Consider the following 18,766-nt stretch of genomic DNA (forward strand, 5'->3'; position numbering starts at 1 on the left):
TTTCTTTCAATGGGCCTATTTGATAAAGAATGACCACAGAATGGAAGTAAACAAATGCAGTGTATCACCTCTTCCGGTTTCACATAATTTTAATTCCAAAAATGGTGCCATCAACACGAATGTACTCCTTCTTTAAAGGGAACACTAACTGATATCTCGGTGAAATCTATTTAATACTTCAGGACTGAAGTGAAATAGGCCCATTTGTGACTATACTGTAAACTGTGACATCCAAACATATTTCAGAAGTCCTTATGTGGCTAGCTACGCTACCATCTACAGAACACGCACACACTATAATGGACACTATAATACTTAGCTAGCCCTTGGTTGCTAGCTAGCTCCACTAACCACTGCTATATGCTGAATTGTCTTTTGATAGCTGTTAGCTAAATGTGGAAACTACCATTATCTTTTTGCTAGGACCTTCAGACCAGTGTTCTGTACATATTCTAGCCTGGCAGTGCTGACTTCAGGCCAGAATCAGCACAGATTCAGCCTGTAGCTGCTTGCTATCTGGGACGTAGCCTACTTAAAATATGAAAATGACCAAAACATCTATTTCATCCAGCAATGGACCCATTGTGAGAAAACAGTCAGAAATGCAAGAAATAAACAACTTGCAACTGTAAGAAAAAAGTCACAATTTCAAGAAATAAAATTGCGATTAAGCCAACTTTTTTATTGTTCAGTGGTGGAAACAGGCCTCCTTATTGTTCACACCTAGTTTTTGTTAGATTGCAATAATAACCATTGGTAACAAGTGAAATTAATTTTGTTTATTGATAAAAAGTGACTGATGATGAGGATTTATGGCAATATATAAAGTCCCAAAAGCATGCAGTCAAACCCAACACTTAGCAATGGCGTATTTGCTATGGAGTTATTTGTGTTGATTATGCCGTAAAAAAAATGTTTTATCTAAAGCAAAACCTTCCACATAGATCCCACCCACCGGATTTCTACTTGCAAAGTTTGAAACTGCAAAAAACAGATCTCGCAAAAACTTGAAACTGCCAAAACTTGACCGCACTAAATATTTGACATGCAAAAACTAGACCGCACAAAAACTTAAAAAAAATTTAAACACTCAAATGGTTTCACAAAAGGTTTCTGCTCTTGATAAAATATATATTTATTTCATAATAAAGACACAGATTTAACTCCATAAATTGCTGCTTTTGACTTACTAGTGCCTTCGGAAGAGAGTGCATCTTTAGGGATTGCACTGATATGTTTGCAAAGAGTGATTATTGGTTGATGTTTGCACATGACCCTGAAGTTGGCATGAGTTTTATGTGATGTGAAGGCGTTTCCTTATGCTAATCACATGAGCAGGCAAGCACATTGTTTCATAAATCCCGTGTTGGTTTTCTCATAGGTTATAGGAACTTTTTTCAAATCAAAAGTAAGAAGAATTTAATAAACGTTTTCTGAAAGAGGCCCAAGGTTCATTTAGACAATAACTAAATATTTCCATATTTACCTAAATAAATGTTTGAAATATTCAGCTAAATGTACATACCCTTTATTCAATACAGTTAGTTAACGTTAAAAGGCGCTAAATAAAACATTTATGTATATTTGTATATTTGTTTCATTTTGGGATATTTTATATTTAGTCATGTCATTTCAAACAACATAAATATAAGAAAATGTGACATTTTGGGAAAATATGACAATAAAGGATATGCTGAGTACAGCTTTGAGCTCTAGTGAGATTAATCACTGGGAGTACAGAGTTGTTTGTTTTTTTTTGTTGTTGTTTTTTTTTGACAAGGAGTCAAATAATATGTAATATGTAATATGTCCTGCAGGTGTCCTGCAGTGGTGGGTTAAAACCTTTATCTGTGGGTACCGAGTACTGAAGCCAGTGAAATACTGGCCCCAATTTCCATCTGAGCCAAAAAAAAAAAAAAAAGTTTAAAAATCACTGCCTCTGCAATCTTGCTTCTATTTTCAGTTACACATCTGGGTTATGACCACCCTGTTCCCAAACTGTTCCCTCTATCTGCAATTGGCCAAAAAAAATTATTTCAAAAAGGAAAAGCTTTCTGGTTTTTACATTTTATTCATAGATCACCTTTTTACTTTTTTTTGACAGTGAATCATCATCAATAAGAGCTGTTTTTTATAGCACAGTTAAATATATATGTGTCTACAAATGCTTTACTATAAATGTATAATATATTTAAGATGTGCAGCTATGGCAAAAAAGAAAAAGCTGTTCAGCCAGTCCCAAGAGGACTACAGAAATATACATATTATATAACTTGTCAGTAATGTCTGGTTTTTTGCTCTGTTTAAAATGAGATGATACAGATGATGCTCTGCCTAAGTGCAGCAACTGTATTATTCCAGTGGTTTGTTTCCGGCTTTAGAAAGAAAGCTTTTATGAAATAAAGTATTGATGCGGTATGAGTGAGGTATTGGACTGGGAAGAGCTTGGGAGCATAGGTTATGAGAGGAGATGTACCTAATTACAGATGACATGGAGGGGGAGCTTTTATACATGCAGTGAACTCCATAATTGATTTGGTTCTGTACTCTACAACTTTAGATTCGTAATCAAACAATTCACATACGGTTAAAGTGCAGATTCTCAGATTTTATTAAAGGGTATTTTTATATATTTTGGTTGCAACATACATAAATTGCAGCAATTTTTATGCATAGTCCCCCCATTTCAGGACACTATAATGTTTGGGACAAAATAATAGAAACATCTAACAAAATTTGAACATCAACTACCTTATATGGAGTAGAACACCTAAACACCTTCAGTCCTTCTTGGAATGTTGAAATTTAAGTTCTGAACAATTTAGAGTGGGATATTGGGCCATTCTTCAAGAAGGAAAGCTTCCAGTACTTTGAAGGATGAAGGAGGTGTAAATCTACTTCACACTCTGTGCTAAATATGTTTAGCATGTGTATGGGGGAAGGGGGCAGCATCATCTTGGCTTTTATAAGACCACGCAGAGCATTCATTAAACCTAATGACTACCAAGAGATGGCTGCCCATACCATTACAAATCCACCATCACATTTAATAGTGGGCAACAGACGTTGTGGATTGAAGGCTTCCTTGAGATTTCTCCAGATTTCTCCAGAACCCATCCAGATGTTGGAAAAATAGTAAAAGATCATCAGACCATAGAATCTGTTTTGACTGCTCAGTGGCCCAGGCTTTGGGCTTCTTACATCATGTATTCCTTCGGAATTAGCCTTGAATACAAATGGTTTCTGAATGGCAGTCCTGCCAATACTAGCTTTGTAAAGCTCTGAATTGTTGATGAGACTGAATCACAGAGGTGGTTTAAGCCATTTTTCAAGTCTCTGTGGTGTTCACACCTGGAGTTATAAAGCTTTAAATAGGGTACCCCCTAAATGGGCAAGGATTGGCAAGATTTGGCATGTGCACTAAGGGGTTAATTCTGCAGTAATTTTTGGGGCCATAGTTTTGGGATGTTTAGCAGCTATCCTGTTAGTGTAAGCGTCTGTCTGTCCATTTTGATGACTGGTGGCAACTGTTCTTTCTCATGCAGTCTTTTGTATTTGCATTTGGAATATGTTGTCAGCCTTCTCTAATTTTCAACACTGTTCCCCTTGCCACATTAAGCAATTGTGCAGTTTTCTGAGCAATGCACCTGCAATTCAGATACCGGCAATTTGGCATCTTTGGCAATCTTAGCCGCCTCGTGTTGCTTTGCAAACTCATATATTAGTACTAACTTTCAAACCTATTTATTAGCTGACACATACTGCTAACTGGCATTAAACCTAATATGACTCATTTGTGGGGCTGCCTTTGCAGTTGTCATTTAGTTGCTTCAAATTTAACATCATTTTTCATATAGTGTCATGTAGTGACCAAGAGCTTGTAATCATGACTATTTAAAATAGGAATTCATATCTCTGACCAACTCCTCACATTGTCAAGCAAACAATAATAGTGTGTCCCTCAAAATTGAGCAGCAGAGCTAGCGTGAACCAGGTAAGGGCACTGAAGCCAATTGTAACTTTGAAAGAGCTGCAAAGCTGAATGACCGATATATGGCTGAAATATCCCTGAGCCAAGAGTGGCCTGGTCACTCCACCTATGTGGCGATGGGATGAAGGAGGCCATTTCTGGAAAAATCCTTCTCAAATCCCATATGGAGTAATAAGACAGCACTGAAGCAAGGTTTTGTGCTCCGATGACAAATACTTTAGTGGGAATACAAAGGTATTACTCCTGCAAAAGCTTTGCAAATGGTTTCCCTAACCAATGTTGTTATTGTAAGACTAATTGTAACGTGAGGGGGTATAGCTCAGTGGTAGAGCATTTGACTGCAGATCAAGAGGTCCCCGGTTCAAATCCAGGTGCCCCCTTGTAAAAACATTTATGTTTATTAGATATTTGTCAGGAGGTAAGAGCGATTGTCTGGCAGTCGGAGGGCGCCCTGGGCGTGTCCCTGAGCAAGACACCTAACCCCTAATTGCTCCCAACTAGCTGATTGGTACCTTGCATGGCAGCCTTTCACCGTTGGTGTGTGAATGGGTGAATGAGAGGCATCAATTGTAAAGCGCTCTGGATAAATGCAGTCCATTTACCATTTACTAATTGGTTCTAAGGAACAGCCTGTTCCAGGCAGTGTCTGGGTGGCACAATTCAACTAATCACTTCTTCATGATCACCTGTGATCAAAGTGACATTTAAATTTGAAATCTGATGTGTACCATTCTATAGCTTGGGATGTTTTCATGTTTGCATCTTTGCTTGAAACTCACTACCTGCCTGGGGGACCTCATAAAGACCGATCCATTTCATTTTGTGCTCTAAGAGTGTGAACTACCATAAATTTGACATCCCTGCTTTTAATGGATAATGCCGGTAATTTTCATTTTTTTTCAGCATCATCAACATTTTCTATGAAAAGACCAAAACCAAAAATGTTTCAGGTCAACTCTAAGTACTTTTTGACATTTTTCTATGGCATTCAGTGGTCAACCGGGAAAGCTAATCATTTCAGTTGTGCACTGAAGTAATTAAAATTCAGGTCAGAAAGACATATTTTAATTTTCATAAAATTCAAACTATTTACATGAAAAACATGGCCAGTGCCGTTTTTGCCAAATTTGCTTCAAGCTAAATTCGGAGAAAATTGTTCATTATGACTGGGACTATTTTCTGCATTTCTTAAATTACTGTCCACATACCGAAAAAGCAATCCTTCTCTCTTTATAAAGTTTTTCAGTAAAAAGTACAAAGGCCAGGTTCTTCGTAATGGTGAATTATGCTGAACAAAGCAACAGTATATTGTTCACTTGTTTTAACAAAATAATATATATCAACTTCAGCTAGATTGACAATGATTGTTTATAGGATAAATTAATTGAGAGCTGGACAAAAACATTGTCGTTTTGGTCTTTTCATAGGATATGTTGACGATGTTGAAAAAAATAAAATCACCAGTGTTATCAGGCAAATACCTTTGTGATTTCGATTTTTTAAAACCCAGTTAATTTAGGTTTTCATAGAAAATAATGATTCAGTTCATTTTCTATAATTAATTTATTTATTTACTCTTTTCTTGTTTGTGTGATGCAGCTTGTGTAAATCCAAAAAAATAATACTTCTATAATTCTCTATGAAAAATATATAGTAAGCTTTGGATGCATGCCCTTTTTCTTGCCCTATGCTATAATCACAATATAGTACAGTGCCCATGCTAGTTAAAAGGCTCTGCACAAGCAGATTAACATTTCAATGGAATACTTGAATTAATATTGCCTATTGTGAGAATGTGGTCTTTTGCTTGTACTCTAATTGGCTGACTGGCCCTTCACCTGTGCGCTGATTGGGTTATGTCCATTACCTTTGCACTGATTGGTAAGTGGTGCTTCATCTGTGGACTGATTGGTTGAATAATCATTCTCCTGAGTCACTGGCTGATTCTATTACAGTAAGGTAGCTTGGTGCAGAAAAAAACCATTTAAACCATATCTGAATCCAGTTGGTTTTATCAGTCAAACTGAGTGATATGTTTATTCTACATGTTCTGAAACTCCCCCAATTGTGGGTGCCATATGGCACTGCACACACTAACAGTCATGCTATTATATTCTTTCCCCAGCCTCTTTGATCAAGTGGAAGTTTAGAGAGCTGTCACCTCTTCAGCAAAAGTACATCATCATCCTTTTGATTTTGTGACTCATGCAGATGAAAGTGATTGGAGCAGCTATAACTTGAGAGAATAGACAGCCTGATTAGGTTTGTTTTACCCATATGCCTCAAAAAAACAGATGATTGCTTAAAAAGACTTATTGTTCGTTCATCGCTTCCCTGTCATCTTCTGTTCTGACAACCTTCCATCTCTTTTTGTAGTGTGCTTGTGCCGAGGCTCACTTTGAAGTTGAAAACAAAATCAAAGGGGTTCTCTGTCTGAAGAAGACAGGGCCGCATCTGAATTCCAACAATTAGCTAGCTCAGTGGTCGGTTTTTTCAGCCTTTAGCTAAGATTTGCTAGAGGGAGAAAAACAAATATAAATCATTGTGAAGTACCTCATTCCAACATCAAAGTGGACAAGACAGTGAGGAGTAGGACACTGCTCAAACCTTACTAATATTGATTGGAACCTCAAAGCTCTCCGCGATTCAATTTTGTAATAAATTCCACCCACCCCCAGTTTAGAATTTAGAATGCTTCTTGAGTCATCACCATGTCACTTAAACACATTTTTTCAGGCTTAACATTTACCTGATTTAAAAAAAAGAATCAGCAAATCAAATATTATCAATGAACAATGATATTTGATATTAATGACTTTTGATTATTATCACATGGAAAAAAAGTGAACACTAAAATGATACAACGGTTATGTGTTGCACACAATTAAAAACACGTTGACAGATGCACTAATGAAATTACAGCACTGCAACCTCCCTCAACCCCCTACCTCATTTATTCTACACTGTAATGTATACGTGCCTGATGTACTGTATGACAATAGCTGTGTTATGCAACATTCTTATGGCAGCAATTTTGAGGCTGAAGGAACACGTGTAATTAGTTACACGTGACACTTTCCGGCAATCTAAAAGATGGATGGACAAAATTTCAAAGTCAGAAGATGAACAATCAGCAATCATTTATTTTTTGGCACATTCAGCACACTGAGTAAGGCCTAGGCCAAAACATTTGTGCATGCTGTGCCTTCATACATGGATGCAATAAAGCAGCAGTTTATAATTTTCTAGTGAGCGCTGTCCGTTTCTCTCTTTCATCAAAGTCAGAAGATGGAAATGCAACAAACAATGACTGGTTTCTAAATATCAATAAAGTTATATTATAATAAAGAATGGCTGATCTCAGATTTATTTGCTATCAATCCCTGTTGCCTGACAACGTTCGGAGTGTCTAGTATGGGAACGACCTGTATAGACAGGCATCTCCAAGAAGACCATTTCCTCTCCATTCAATGTGTTTTGCTGAGAATTTCCGCATCCACTTAAATCTCTGCTCGCTGACAGGATTTGTTGTGCCTCAACAGAATAAAATAATCATATACTTCTGCATACACAGGAATATGACTAATACTAGTTCTGGATAACCCTGTTAAATCAAAAGAAATGCTGTGTGAACAACGGCAACAGGCTATCTCTGGATATAGCTTCTACCCTCTAGTCTGGGAGGTTCCAGAACCCTCTCTAATGACCCCATTGGACAACCATTCACAAGCCATCCTCATTTATGCATCCTTCACTTCCATCCTTTCTGTCAGACTTTTAACCATGGTAAATGGTAAATGGACTGCATTTATATAGCGCTTTTATCCAAAGCGCTTTACAATTGATGCCTCTCATTCGCCAGAGCAGCTAGGGGTTAGGTGTCTTGCTCAAGGACACTTCGACATGCCCAGGGCGGGGTTTGAACCGGCAACCCTCCGACTGCCGGACAATCGGTCTTACCTCCTGAGCTATGTCGCCCCAGATAAACAGCAAACACTGTTCAAAACTGTGTATTTTATTTTTATCTGTATCCAAGCCCCTTAAGTACTGAAGTCCTAACAAGTTAGATTTAGATTAGTGTGAATTGGTATAATGAAGGGTAACAAGCAACATCTGGACTGGGGCTCATTTTCGAAAATGTGCATAGATCACTCATGCATAAAAGACAGAACTCATGCCTGGGGTGTTTCACAAAACAATTGTAGCTTATGAAACCTGTTTAAAGTTAATTTATGAGTGACTACTAGAACACTAATATTAGTGAAGCATAGTAGTAAAGAAAAGTCAGTTTATTGTTATTAAGCACATTACTAAATACATGCTTAAGTCAAACATTTCTAACTTTTTATGAATCAAACCCAGAACTGAACAGCCTTCACTGGCAAAGGTGAGACTAAGTAGCTCCGTTGGTCTCCTCATAAAGATACAGGAGGCTGTGATTTAATGATTGACTTAATGAAGGTAATGGGCAATACCTGAGCTGACTACTGATCAGCATCAGGTGAGCATACCTGTGCATGAGGCTGTTGCTCTCCAAAGTCCTATAAACCTCCCTGGCTGTGGGAGGGGACAGGCAAAGCTGACAGCAGTCAAAGAGGAGGAGAAACCATCTCCCAATACTTCTCCCACCTCTTCTAGCATCACAATATGATAGATGGTCTCGAACCCATTAACATTTGCGAAGTTGTTGCCCTTATATTTGACACAGCAGTGTCAAACTCTCACACAAGCAGTACCTGTGTTATATGCCCTCAGCATGAATCGTTGCATTATTCATTCGTTTTTTTATGTATTTTCCATTCCTTTCAACATGAAAAAGCTCAGGCAGTACCCTTAATGATGCACTTGAGGACCCCTTGTGGAGATCATCTTTCTGTCAAGGCATTTTTGGAAACACTTGTGAATACCCAACATATTTTGCCGAGATCAATCATGAGGACCTTCATTCAGCTAGAAGTTCCATCATTACTGGGAAATGAGGCTATGATTGCCAATCAGCATCAGCTGTGCATGTCTACCCTGAGCAGCCAGTGGTCCTGAAGGCTTCCCAGGCTCTGGGAGACAGAAGAGAACACAGGCCGAAAAGGAAGTGAACAGAAAGGGAAATTATCCCCCGCTGCTTTTTGTTTCCCTTTAGTCGTGAACCTTGCTCTTTCCCTTGCCCAGCTAATTGCATTTCTGGTAAAGCAGACATGCCCCTGTTACGCTTACACAGACACCTGCACAGTCCTGCTCTCAAAGCGGTTGTTAGCAAATTGTGTAGCGCTTAGAATAAAGTGAAGGTAAGATAAATGTATATGCAGAATGGTCAAGGATGAGTGTAAATTATTTTAAAGGAATGCCTCCAATTTACATCTGTGCTAACATTCATGAGGAAACCGCACAGAGAACTGTGTAACTAAGTGCAATAATTAATAGAGAACCACAGCCCAAGAAGCATTGCAGGTGGCAATAAATTTATTAAGACCAAAACAAAATGGCTCATTGATGCATATTGTATTATTATTATGCACAATGAACACTGACTTTGCAGCTTACAAACTTCACGTTTACGATCCCTGGGTAGCTCATTAAGTCTCTGTTACATGCTCAAATTCATTCTGTGTGATCACTCAGGATAAGACAAAGCTGATACAGCTCTTTTATTGTAGTTCTGCCTAAAGTCCTCAGTACTTTTACCAATTATTTACAACCAAGAAGACGTGTTTGCTTTTTAGGCTGCTTTGAAGAAATCAAACAAGAACAAGCCCTTTCTCTTTCTGTCAGATGTAACTTCATGCTCAGAAATTAAAGATTGTTCCGTACTAACTGATAAATGCACCAGATTTATTCACAATAGGAGTGCATTCCAGAGTCTTTGATATGTTTCCTATTTTGTATTCTCTCTCTTATTTCAGATACTCCATGCTATATTAGCTTTATATGACTACGCATTGTAAACTACCCCCCAAGCAAATGAATCGTGTGAACTGAAACAATATGAAAGCAATAATTTTAAAAATGTGAAATGTATTAACCTGGGGCCTGTATCACAAGCCAGGTTTACTGGGTTAGCTGGGTAACAGCATTGAGTATAACCCAGAACCCTCCCAAATCTGGAACAAGAACCGAGCTGTTCTGGATTTTATTCAGTGCAGTTATTCAGGTAGCTCAGTAACTTTGCTTTGTGATATGGGCCCCTGGGGGGTGCAGTACAAAACAAGCTTAAAGACATACTATGTACATACTATTTTCACCCTGAAAAGATTATAAAACGACCATGCTCAGAGTTGTCGATGATGCACTGGCGATTTGTGTTCGCATGCATTTTTGCCCAGTCCTTGCTTGGCTGACTGTATTTGTTATTCTAGAATATGTTCAGGACATTTCAGGGCATGACACTTTTTTGGGGGTGCAGAGCAGTATTCATGGTTCAATAATGGCAAGTTGGGTCTGGATGTTCTTAATGTGAAATGCATTATTTGCTTTGTGCCAGACATAATGGGACCTGTGTCGTCCAAAACGTTCCACTTTTGACTCATCTGTCTACAGAACCTTATCCCAAAAGGCTCGGGGATTCATCCTTTTTCAATGAGGCGTCATTGTTTCTCTTGGTTAACACTGGTTACCACCTTGCCGCTTTCCCATGAATCCCATATTTGCCCAGTGTCTTTCTTATTGTGCAAACATAAACACAGAAAATAGTCGAGGCTAGAGAGGCCTGCAGTTCTTTGAAGGTTCTTCAGGGACGTTTTGAGACTTCCTGGATGAGTTATCACTGCACCCTTGAAGAAGTTTTGGCAGGCCAGCCAGTCCTGTAAAGATTCACCACTGATTCCTGTGTTCTCCATTTGGAGATAATGGCTCTCACTGTAGTTTGATGGAGACCCAGAGCTTTAGAAATGGCTTTGTAACCCTTTCCAGAATTATATATATCAACAACTTTTTTTCATCTCTTGTGGAATTTCCTTTGACCGTGGCATCATGTGCTTGTAGAACTTTTGTGGTGACTACTTCATTCTGATGGTAAGGATCAACATGAGTGTGATTTCGATTCAGCAGGACTGACTACAATCAAGCCTGGCTGTGTTCATCCAGCTGATTCAAATGTTCAATTAAATTTGGTTAATTGGCTGATTTAGTAACTAAGGGGGTAATTACTTGTCCATGGATGATATGGGTGTTTGACAACTTTCATTAAATAAATGAAATAATTATTTTTTAAAATGTGTTTTATTTTTTATTTTTTGTCAACAAGAAAAATTACAATGTACAAAAATTGCATTTTGTCTAAAGATCTGAAACCATTCAGTGTGACAAATATGTAATAATAGAGGAAATCAGGGAGGGGGGAATTCAAACACTTTTTCAAGGCATTGTAAATAAATGAATCAAATGAAATGTACCAAAGAACGGAGCGTGACTGTCTCTGTCAGTAAAAGCTCTCACCAGCCTTTAATACAGCAGCCATGGCTATATCATCAGCAGACTATGATTGGAGGTCCCCAGTGGCTGGATACAATTGGCCTTGACCCGCCAGGGGAAAAGGGCAGTTTAACGTAGCCACAGTAAGCATTGCATTAGTTCCACCCAATGACATGCCAGGTGCCCGGAGGCTACAATTTATCATCAGCGAGAGATAAGCCTCTCCTGTGATTAGCACAGAGTGGAGCACTGTGTGGCCTTTAGGGTGGAAAGAAGTTACTGACTCACAGGAAAATGCATGGGAGGAGTTCACAGTGTTCCTTGTGTGGGCGATGATGGCACAGCAGTAACTCAAGAGGTGCAATTAGGAGGAGAACAGGAAAAAAATAATAACGTTCAAGAAGACATACTAAAGAATGCATTTTGTACAGGCTATGCTTTGGAGGGTTTTCCCATAGAGCATTTTTTGTGAATGGTTTTCCAGTGAGCAAGTTGGTGAATCTAGGCATTTACAGTAGGTAAAAACCAGGTGAATGTTTTCGAGCCAACTGTGATGTAGCCATTCAACATCAGGTGAAACCTGTATAGCTATTGTATATCGGGGATAACCAATTTATGTCAAAACATCTCTCAACCTCTCGACTTTTGTACACAGGGATACTGCACTTACAAAAAAATTAAATAACAAAAAAGCAAAAATGTCACCCCTGTGGATTTGGCAGCTCCCAAACCAAAGGTCTCTCAAGGATTAGACCAGGTAGCACATTGCAAATCTATTCCCTCTCCCATGGTCGACGCTTGAGTATACAAGTCACGTTAAAGATACCCACTGCATAAAAAACTCTGTCTCTATAGTTTCAGGCCGTGAAAAGCTCCTTCTCCTGAGCCCTTTTGATCCATTGAAATTCCCGTATTACTGTATCGCCATGGTGTCAGAAGGTTTTTAAGCGCTTGCTGCTTCATGACAAAGCCCTGCCGTGACATCAGGGTGAATCAGCTGGCCCTCAGCAGTCCGAGAGAAGTGATTAGTCTATAGCCTCCTGGTATAGCCTCAAAGAACGAGGTGTTAAATGCTAAAAGTGCCCCAACTGCCAAATAGAGATTAGTGCGAGGAGCGCTCTCTCCTTTACACAGAGTGAAATTTAATTGGACTTATCCCCAAAATAACTCCTCCTTCGGCCTCACGGTAATCCTGCAACTACCTTCTTGCAGAAATCTTGCTTCCAGATTAAACTGGTTTGCTACGATATGTTTGCACACAGACAGTAGTTGCTATGCTACGACACTGACACCTACTTTTGATTTTAGTAAACCCATTGGTTCGTATTTGGGCTTTCCTGATGCACTTTGCCGCTATTTCGGTTTTTATCTATGCGCTGCTTCTTTGTGTGTAGATTGGCTATAAAGATGCAGAAACTGCTGGAAAAGAGCATGCCTAGGGCTTTCGTATGCACCCACAGCGTTCAAATGCACAATAGAATGTGTGCACTGGGGCTATAGAGAAACAGGAGGAAGCCTGGAGCCTCAATTATAAAATGGTTTTATGATCAAATTGTATCCTAAATAGTGGCTTATGCAAAAAAACCATGTAGTTATTTATGAATTCAACGTGGATATGATCGTTTGAACTAGACATAATTTAATTACCTGCTAGTTATGTGGAGGCACTGCACATTTGAAGGCTGCACGAGAATCCCTGAAGTGTTCATACTTTAATTGATTGAATTTAATTGATACTTAATTTTAGGCATGATGAGTGCAATAAATGTTCAAATGTTTCTCTTAGAGAAAAATGGCTGTTGTTGGCCACATTCACAGGAAGTAAACCACACTCGAGGTCTATATCACGTCAGATTTATATATCACAAGTGCGGAAGATGCATATATGCCACTTTAAATAAACGAAAGCAACTTTTTTTGAACAGTGATTTCTATTAATCAAGCATGAGCACAAATTGATAACTGATTTTAAGATTACGTTTAAGTTTAAATCCAAGAACATTTTGTAAACAGGCTCCAGAATTCATACAATCCTCAAGCACTCCCACAACAGATGCCTTCATTTACATTCCAACAAAGATGAGTGTCACACATGACAGGAGACAGTCAAATCAAAAAGCGATTTGGCAAATGTGCTTTTGAAAGGTACAATTATCATGTACACCATGGTGCTGAACCTAATCTTGACTATGTCAATCCCAACCATAGCTAGGAACCCCAGGGCTTGGTACAAAAATAGCCACCCTTGGCTGGACATTTTGGGCACTAAGAGACACGTGAGCCCTCTCAATTTGACTGAGATTTTGTGGAGATCGTGCAATCCTATCTCGTGAGGATTGGATAAATCTGTCCATCCATTATCTATACTCGCCTATTCCTGGTCAGGGACATGCAAGGTGCTAGAGCCTATCCCAACATGCATTGCGCGAGAGGCAGAAATATACCCCGGACAGTTTGCCTGGCCATCACCAGGCACACACACCATTCACTCACACAATCATACCAAAGGCCAATTTAGACTCTCCAATTAACCTAACCTTCATGTCTTTGGACTGTGGGAGCAAACCAGAGTACCCCGAGGAAATCCACACCAAAAAGAAAGCCCTAGACTCTCGCAGGGATAAATTGATTCCCTATATTTTAAGCAAGTAGAGCCCTAAGATGACTTGGGTTTAAATAATGATAAACAGTGTACTGAATAAGAATATGAACGAACAATGGAAATTAATTATAGAATTACAGCTTGTTAGTTAACCTCTTCCTAGGTTATTCTTGCTAAACTGTGGCCTTATTGTGATTTTTTGTTAATGTAGACACTTTCCATTTAAGAGCACAACACAGGTTTATCTTTGTCTGATTGTCACTAATTCGTTAATTAGTATCCTTTGTCATAAAGAGAATGAAGCATGAATTAACTAGTGTACAAGTTAGGTAATTACATTTTTTATCTGGAATCCTAAAAGGATTATTAAACATAAGTACAGACACGAGTCGAAGGTTGAAATGTAGGATACAATAACAGAAGCATATGTTTACAGACATATTGTCTTGCATTGTAGTGGGCTGTTTCTGCTGGTGGTGTAGATGTCTTTGTAGACACATTTTTTATTATTTAAATGTGTTAGTACAAGGGAAATGTATATTGGACTATAATGACATACAAAGGAGTAAATGCTTGCTTTACAGAATACAGTTCGGTGGCAATTGCAGTATAATCATGTGTGAGTACAATATCCTACATGAAATGAGCTCCCACATGCAGACTAAAAAACTGTTGAACAATTTCACATCCATCCTGTTTTTATTAGATTTTTATATTCTTAGAAGGGCCGACTTCTAAATTAATTTCACACACCTGTTATCAAAGACTCATTTGCCAAATAAACTAATTTAAAGGTTTTCTTTGGTATGAAAGCCTGATTGCTTTGAAGTGACTTCATGCTTTGCCTTCTGACACAAACAAACAGATGCTGCTTTGTACAAGACAAGGAATGACTGAAATATTAATGAAATTGTTGCTTGAGGAAAGAACATATTCATCAAACTCAAAATAAATGGAAGCTGGAATCTCCACTTAAAATAACATTTAAAAGGCAACTAGCTACACACCCCATGATTTAATGTTCACCGTACTGTTTCAAGGAGAGTTATGTTTCATGCTCTGAATGTAGTATTCATTGCAAGGAGTGTCTTTATGTGAAGTGCATGAGATTCAGTGATTGAGCACATTCATGATGAAGTGCAGCACAAGGTCCCATTTTATTTATAACAATTCATTACTAATCACCTGTTTCAAAAAATCCACAAAATGTGTTCCAACAGGCTCCCCTACCTACAGCATATGCTATCTGTCAGCTTTGGCCTAAACTGGTGTGGTTGTTGGTAGTTGTGTTTTGAATTCCTTGAATTTAAAATCACAGAAATAGCCTGTGGGTGTAAGAGGCTCTGGGCTTTCTTTCTGGAAAAAGGTCCGTCAAGCACTAGATCTTTCTGTGGGGAACTCTTTGGTTTTAGTGTTGTTTGAGAATCACCACTAAGGTAGGACATGGGGCAAAAAAACTTGATGCAGTATCTGACTGAGTCTTAACTTAAAGTATTACTTTAGTAATCAAAACACTGAAATAGGACTGTTTGATTTGAATGTTTTTGTTTGGTCTCTATCTGCTTAACTCAAACACAAACTTGAAATGCAAAGGACATTCAAATCCAATGAAAATAGCAGAATTTTACTTTTGTCACAGATGATAATGAAAAATTTTATGTGGATAACCCATTGCTGGTCCCTTAACCCACATCCACTTATCACAGTTATGCCAAATGTCACATGCCATCATATTCCAGGTAGCGCCAGTGTGGATGTGATCTGACAACATGACCTCAGATGTAAAAGTGAACAGCTGAGAACAATTAGTGAGATATATTAGCAGAGAGCTAATGCCTGGAGACCTTATTAGCCATTTATCCATTTATTTGGCCTCCAGTGGGTTGGTTTCCACAGAACCAATGTCAAGGGCCTCATTTGAACTCGGCGCGTATGACAAAGCGCAGAACCTAAAGTAACCAGGTCAAAGCTGTCACAATGTCAAAGCCTGCAGAAAAAATATGCTGATTTTCCCTCTGCGGATTCAGTCTGTGATGTATAACGTTTTGTTCCAGTTTGGTGATCAGATGGGGTCGGTTCATTACGAATGGTACAGAAATATGCCCTTTTGCTGTATTGTAGCAGGCTTCTGTGATATTGTACAGTAGTAGCAGATTAGTGCACATTCATGTTCATCAAAGGTCTTATAATGTCTGGTTGTTTGAGTGCTTTCATTTCTTCGATGGCCTAAGCCTTTCTAGGCTCTAATATCTATAGCCCAGTTTGCGGGTTCATGTAAAAAGTGGGTTTTGCATATCAATACAACCAGCATCTGAGCAAGAAGGTTGGAGCAATCTTCTTTCTGCCATCTCCTTCATCATTTGCTCATGAAACAGGCCATATTATTCACACATCTGCATATAAATAAAATTTGCTGCACAAATATATTAAATCTTCTGGTGATTTTTTTTTTTTTTTTTTAGGAAATTGGAAACACTTTTCCATGCATCAAGCTGGCCCGATCTGGAGGTAATTTTATTTTAATCAACGTCAGCTGAAAATGCTCCATTACTGTTTACTATAAATCATTCATGGCCGTGATTCATCAGCCAAATAAGAATATGGTTCATAAACACTGACAATAGCTACTGGGAACATTGTTTACTGTTATCACTCAGGTTTCTGGCAGCAAGAGCTGCAGTGAGCATGATTACACTCGAAGGGCTGCATTCAGTGTAACTGCACTGGCACTTCGCCCTCACCTTTGAGTCACGGTTTTAAAAAAATATTGCACGCTTACATCATTACGAGGTTGGTAGCACCTAAATCAACGACAAATATTTGGTTAGAATTAAGCCTAGTGGGGCTGCGCGGTGGCGCAACCTGATAAGGAACTGTTTCACGTGAAACGTGTGGTTCAGTCTTTAGTGTCGCTAACGCTTAAGCTGTATATAACTCCCTATGGACAGTGTTTTCCTGTTATACTCTCTGTGTTCTCCCTGTCTGAATAAAGCAACAAAAAAACATAAAAAATAAGGAAGTGCATTAACATTCAAGCTACCAACAAGCTAAGAGATAAAGGGGCACAACATTCAATGAGCTGTTGAATATATATTTAATTTATTGTACCTATGATTCTATTCTACTGATGAATCATACGCAGGGAACGATTTATAGCAAACAATAAGGAAATAGTTTGAGCTCACGTTGATTAAAACCGAATTACCTTGGATTAAGACAGCTTTTGATTTATGGAAGAAAAAAAAAGGTTTTCAATTTTCTCTGGAAAAGAATGCCTACAAATGCATAAATAATATTGAATGCTTGAATGTGTTATGAACAGTTGATGAAGGGAATGACTGACAGGATATTCTTATGCAAACCCCACAGGCACATGAACTTATGTGAACCTTGCAAACACATGACCTTATGCTAACCTCACATACACATGCACAACTGTAATGAACTGCAAACATACCCACATTTTTTTGTAAATTAGGTTATAATATTTGGGATTTACATGCCTCCTCTTTCTTGTTTCTATTTAAAATGATCTGTGACAATAATATTGTTAACTCTAGATAGCCAAGATGGTATCAGTAATTTGCTTTGAATAATAAGCTGCATTAAAGCACTCATCAGATTTGGTGCATCCTAAAATCAATAAATAAAATCATGAGGTGACCTGTGCAGCACCTTTCTTTGTTTACACGTTTTTAATGATGAGAATCATTACTACGATTGGTTCTAAATCAGGGGTATTTAGTAGCATTTAGCAAAAATCAATATAGTATTTAGCATGTAGCCAACATATTCGTTGTGAACTTTAAGAATTTCCACAACTAAATCCATCATTCCGGCACACTTTGAGAAGAACAAAACGAGAAGAAATGGGCTGTTTTTTATATTTAAAAAATAATATGGGCTTGTTTCACTTATGGCTCCATTGAATTCCAGGCTTTCAATGGCGTCAGAACAGAAAAACTCAGAAGATAATGAACAATATTCTTAAATTAAGTGTGGCACAAAACAAACCTGTTTAAAACAGTGGTGCCTGTATGAATCTGCTTCATTCTGCCCATTAGAATTTGGGATGGGGAATTTGGTTTGTCACCCAAACTTTTTACATTACTGTATTTAGATTGTGTACACACACGCACGAACATGCACGTGCACACACAGGCCCTTCTGAACGCTCTTAATTAGTTTCCTCTCCTCTTTTCCTTCAGCTTCATTTAGGAGTACTGGGATGAGCCCTTGCCTCATCTAAAAAATGAATATTTCCATTTCAATTCATTCAATTTTAATTTAAATTTCATTTTTAACCATTCATTTCACCATTTTAATTTCATTTTAAACCATTTATATTGTATTTCATTTTTAATTCATGTAAACATATTTTCCTTTTTAACCATTATTAAGGCCTGTGACTTAAAGAACACTTGTCTGTGTTTCTCTGCTCATTGCGTCTGCAGGTACACAGAATGCCACCTTTACAATTGGCTACTGCCCTTTCAGTCATCTACCAATCAGCACTCCTGCATCCATAATTGGCGGAGAACTGAAACACAGCTTGCCAATCGGATGTTGTTCTGCGTAGGAGGCCAACCTTGCTGATAAAGTTGCTGCTCAAACGCTACGCTTTGACCTGCGCCACTAGAGACTCAAGCTCTAGTAATTAGGCTTTCATTGTACTCTGATAATTGTTAATAGTGATTGTGTAAATATTAAATGTAGTCATTGTTGGTATTGGGGAAAAGGGTAAGACTCACACTGGTCAGTAATCACAC

The 18,766-nt window shown here is 38.3% G+C and overlaps 1 protein-coding gene and 1 non-coding gene across 2 annotated transcripts in view; one reads left to right on the plus strand and one right to left on the minus strand.

The window, feature by feature from the left end:
- LOC135257062 (disheveled-associated activator of morphogenesis 1-like) overlaps nt 1-18,766 on the minus strand; it is a 198,417-nt gene that overhangs the window by 59,549 nt on the left and 120,102 nt on the right. The gene's annotated exons all lie outside the window — the stretch shown is intronic.
- On the plus strand, nt 4,300-4,371 carry trnac-gca (transfer RNA cysteine (anticodon GCA)). The gene has a single exon. It is a non-coding gene; the product is annotated as a tRNA-Cys (tRNA).

Source organism: Anguilla rostrata, chromosome 6, assembly GCF_018555375.3.
Source record: "Anguilla rostrata isolate EN2019 chromosome 6, ASM1855537v3, whole genome shotgun sequence".
In the NCBI taxonomy this organism is placed as follows: domain Eukaryota; kingdom Metazoa; phylum Chordata; class Actinopteri; order Anguilliformes; family Anguillidae; genus Anguilla; species Anguilla rostrata.